Source organism: Tupaia chinensis, unplaced genomic scaffold (genome assembly GCF_000334495.1).
Source record: "Tupaia chinensis unplaced genomic scaffold, TupChi_1.0 Scaffold000280_1, whole genome shotgun sequence".
Lineage (NCBI taxonomy): Eukaryota > Metazoa > Chordata > Mammalia > Scandentia > Tupaiidae > Tupaia > Tupaia belangeri.
This window is the reverse complement of record NW_006159763.1, coordinates 1568326-1573839: the sequence shown is the minus strand read 5'-3', so window position 1 is coordinate 1573839 and position 5514 is coordinate 1568326.

The window sequence follows — 5514 nt, the reverse complement described above, 5'->3', positions numbered from 1 at the left end:
AAATATTATTACAGTATTTTACACTATGTTATTATTAACTGTGGTTACCATTCTGTACAATAGAACTCAAAAATTTCTTTCTTTTGTGTGACTGAAGCTTCATAGCTTTTGGTTAACATTTCATGATTCACCTCTGCACATTCCTCCTCCCCTCAGTAACCACCAGTCTAGCCTAATTTAATAGGTTCTGTATTTTTCATTTCTCAAACAAGTGAGATTATGTAGTATTTGTCTCTCTGTGCCTGGCTTATATCATTTAGTGTCTTCCATGTTTCTCCATATTTTCTCAAATGATAGAATTTCCTCATTCTGAAACTTTTAAAGGCTGAATAGTATGTCCTTGTATGTTCATCTGTTGATGGATAGTTGATTCCACCTCTTTGTGAACACCACTGCAATGTGGAAGATACCTCATTGGATACTGATATCAATTCTTTTGGATATATATCCAGTTGTGGAATTGCTGGATCATATGGTAGTTCTATTTGTAATTTTTTTTGAGGAACCTCCATGCTGTTCTCTGTAATAGTTATCCTAATTTGCATCCCCATGAGCAGTGTACTAGAGTTCTCTTTTGTCCACATTCTAGCCAACATTTATCTTTAACCTTTTTTTTGGTAATTAGACATTTTAACAGATACGAGGTGATATGTCCTTGTGATTTTTTAAAAATAATTATTTTATTTACCTTTATTTACTTATTTTAATTTGACCAGAGAGGGACAGAGCATGAGCAAGAGCAAGCGAGCAAGAGCAAGCGAGCGAGAGAGAGAAGGAAAGTGAGAAAGCTAGCCACCAGGTCTGGGACCTGAACCATGGTTGGCCATGTGGGAGTCCACACCTTTAACCACCATGCCACCTGCCGGCCCCTGTCCTTGTGATTTTTAAGAAATGTATTTTATTCATGAAAGTTTGTGTGTGTACATGTGTGAGAGAAAGAGCGAGAGCAAGAGAGAGAGAAGCACAACATGGTCTTGTTTTGCTGCGATCTCCTTCCCTCAGCCTTCCAGCAGTTCTGGATCTTGAGCCTGCATATAACTGCTGTATTTCAGGTTCATTGGACCGAGAATCTGAACCAGCGATCAGCCACGTGGCTTCCAGTGCCATGGTTCAGTATGCTGATTAATGATGTTGATTTTTTTTTTTCATAAATTTGATGGGTATTTGTGTATCTTTTGATAAATGCCTATTCAAATTCTTTGTCTATTTTTAAAAAATATTATTTATTTATTTTATCTGTTATTATTTTTAAATCATTATTTTTCTTTGGAGAGGTTTTTGCTATAGGGCATGTGTGCTCACCAGAAAGACAGAGACAGAGAGACAGAAAGTGAGAAATCACCCCACCAAGGGGGATGGCCACACTGCAATCCCTTCCCCTCCTTTCTCTTCTTGTGATCTTGGGCATGCACATACGCGTGCCCGACATGAGTTTAAGCCACCAGGTCTGGGATTTGAACTGCGGTCAACTACATGGGAGTTCAGTGACACAGCCATTATGCTAACTGCTGGTCTGATTATTTTAAAATTTTGACCAGAGAGAGAAAAAGGGAAAGTAACAATGTGAGCTGCCAGGTCCAGGACTTGAACCACAGTCAGCCATCTGGGAGTCCAGCTCCTCAATCACTGTGCCACCTGCCAGCCCCTCTTTGTCTATTTTAAAAATCAGATTATTTGTTTTCTTGGGTTGAATTCTGGTTAATATTTTGGCTATTAACCCCTTATCAGATGTTTGGCTTAAAAATATTTTCTCACATTCTGTGGGCTGTTTCTTTCTTTCTTTTTTTTTTTAAAAAAAAGAATTATTTATTTATTATTATTGTTAACATTCTTTTTTCACATGAGTTTTGCCAGAGAAAGACAGAGAGGGAGAGTGAGAAAGCAAGCTGCCAGGTCCAGGACTCAAACCATGGCCAGCCATGTGGGAATTCCAGCACCTTAACCACCATACCACCTGCTGGCCCTGTGGGCTGTTTCTTTAATTGTTTTTCTTGCTGGGCTAGACCATGGAAAGAAAAGGATAGCTAACGGGAAAGAAATATGATAGGACTTTAAACAAATTAATTAAAAATGTGTATTATGAAAAAAACTAGGCAGAATGTAATTTTTTTTTTTTGGAGAGGTTTTTGCTATAGGGCACATGCGCTTGCCAGACAGACAGAGAGAGAGAAAGCGAGAAATCACCCCCCAGGGGGGATGGCCACGCCGCAATCCCTTCTCCGCCATTCTTCTCTCGGGATCTTGGGCACGCGCGCACACGCACCTGGCATGAGTTTAAGCCACCAGGTCCGGGACTCGAACCGCGGTCGACTATGTGGGAGTCCAGCGACATAGCCATTACGCTGTCTGCTGGTCCCAATTTTTTTTTTTTAACACCAGAATAGGCTTGTATTTTAATTTTGTTTTTCTAAAACTTTTTTGAAGTTCTCTTGTACAGTTCAGGAATTTTTTTTTTTTTTGAGAGGTTTTTTGCTATAGGGCGTGTGCGCTCGCCAGACAGACAGAGAGAGACATAGAGATAGAAAGAGAGAAATCACCCCCCAAATGGGATGGTCACGCCACATTCCCTTCTCCTCCATTCTCCTCTCGGGATCTTGGGCACGCATGCACACGCGCCCGGTGTGAGTTTTAAGCCACCGGGTCTGGGACGCGAACCGCGGTCGACCACGTGCAACCACGTGGGAGTCCAGCGACATAGCCATTACTCTAACTGCTGGTTCCCAAGGAAATTTTTTTTGAAGATGGAAGAAACTGAACAACTTTAATATTAAATTCATTTTCTTTTTTACATGTTTGTAGGGAGATAAGAAAGTTCATATCCTTATTTAACTGAAGTGAAAAATAGGGCACAGAAATGTTGAGATACAGTATTCCCAAAGCCTAGAACTTCTAACTAATATACTATTGGGGGAAAAGTTTTTTTTTTTTTTTTTTTGAGATTTTTGCTATAGGCCCGTGCACTCGCCTGAGACAGAGAGAGAGAGGAAGCAAGAAATCACCCTCTGGGGGGATGACCACACTGAAATTCCTTCTCCTCTAGGAATTTTGGGCATGCACACACACGCACCTGGCATGAGTTTTAAGCTGCCAGACTTGGGACTCAAAACCATGGTCCATCACGTGGGAGTCCAGCAATGTCACCGTTGTGCCATTTTGCTGGTCTCTGTTGAAAATGTTTGTTCCAGAATCAAAAAGATCCTAGAATTTGGATTTGTCAATTGGATTGCATGGTTCATAATTATTGGTTCATATTAACAAGTTAAAGAACATTAAAGTGGGAGCTTAAATATCCAGAAATATGCAGATATAAATCTAGAATTGGTACCAAAATAAGCATCTGGATATCTGATATCTGTAGTTAAATACTGGAAGGATCTGGGACCAGCAGAGAATGCAGTGGTTAGGTTGCTGGATTCACTCGTAGTAGACCATGGTTCAAGTCCTGAACTCAGTGGCTTAAAACTCATGCCAGGTGTGTGTGCATGTGTGCCCCAAATCCCAAGAGGAGAATGGAGGAGAAGGGATTGCTGCATGGCCATCCACCCGGGGTGGGGAAGGGAGGCATTATTTCTTAATTTCTGTCTCTGTCTTTCTGTCTCTGTCTCTCCAGCGAGTGCAGGCACCCTATAGTAAAATAATCTCTCTTCAAAAAACTCACAAGAGTTTTAAAAAATTGATTAGTACAGGGAAACATGGAAAAAGAGTTGGGTACAGAAGGCAGGGCTTGGGATCAACTTTGTTGTTGTTATTATTATTATTATTGTGATTATTATTTTATACATTTAATTGCATATACATCATTTAGCTTGTAAACAGAATTTTTTTTTTTTGAGAGGTTTTCACTACAGGGCACATGTGCTCGCCAGACAGACAGAGAGAGACAGAGAGACAGAAAACGAGAAATCACCCCCCAGGGGGGATGGCCACGCCGCAATCCCTTCTCCTCCATTCTCCTCTTGGAATCTTGGGCACGCACGCACACGTGCCCGGCGTGAGTTTTAAGCCACTGGGTCCGGGACGCGAACCACGGTCGACTACGTGGGAGTCCAGCGACATAGCCATTATGCTAACTGCTGGTCCCTGTAAACAGAATTTAACCAACATGAAATTCAGCTCAGAACAGTCCAGTTGAGAATACTATACACATTATCATTAACAGGTAATAAGGTATATCTGTGTCCCACAAATGTCTTAACCTCTCCATTTTTTCTCCCTGATTTCCTTCCCAACACTCTTCCCCTCTCCCACCATCCTTCCACACTTTCTCCAATGTTCATAACTATTTTCAATGCTTTTATATCCTCTAATCTCAGATTCTACCATAGAGTACAGACAGTTGGTATATGTTAAGTGGAGACATACAATGTCTCTCTTTTATAGCCTGACTTGCTTCACTCAGCAATAAATTTTCCATATTTCTCCACTTTCTATCAAATGCCAGGTCTTGTTTTTTTTCATGGCTGAATGGTATTCCATTATGTATATGTGCCACATTTTTTTAATCCATTTATTTGTTCATGGACATTTGGATTGGTTCTGTGTCTTACCAATTATGAATAATGCCACCATAAACATAAATGTGCAAGCACTTTTCCAACTGAATATTCTCCTGTCCTTTGGGTAGATACCCAGGAGTGGAATTACTGGATAATATGGTAGTTCTATTTGTAGTTCTTTGAGGAACCTCCATATTGTTCTCCACAGTGGCTGGACCAATTTACATTCCCACAAACAGTGTAGAAGAGTTCCTCTTTCACCACAACACTGCCAACACTTACCATTTTTTGTATTTTTAATCTTTGCCCTTCTGAAAGGGGTTAGGTGGTATCTCATTTTGTTTTTGGTCTGCATGTCCCTTATGATGAGGGGTGTTGGGCATTTTTTTCTTGTGCTTTTTGGCTGTTCATATGTCTTCCTTAGAGAGTTTTTTTGTTTAGCTCATTTTCCCATCTTTTAATTGGGTTAAATCACGTCCGGGACGCGAACCGCGGTTGACTATGTGGGAGTCCAGCGACATAGCCATTATGCTAATTGCTGGTTCCCTGATTCAGACAAATTCTGATTGTCTTTTCTAAATCTGTGAAGAATGTCTGTGGTAATCCGAGGAATTGTGTTAAATATGTTGATTGATTTGGGTAGTATTGCCATTTTGACTATATTAATTCTTCCAATCCAGGAACAGGGATGTCCTTTCACTTTCTTGTGCCTTTTTCAATATCTTTTATAGGATTTTCATAGTTTTCCTTGTACAGGTTTTTGACTTCCTTGGTTAGGTTTATTCCTAGGTATCTTATAATTTTTTTGGTTTTGGTAAAAGGGATTACTTTCTTTCCTGAGTCAGCTTGTTGTTTGTATATAGAAATGCTGTAGATTTTTGGATTTTTTTTTGATTTTGTATACTGCCACTTTACTGTATTCGTTTATAATGTCAAGAAGTATTTTTATGGATACTGTGGGTCTTCTATGTATACCATCATGTCATCTGCAAATAAAGATATTTTCAAATCTTCTTTC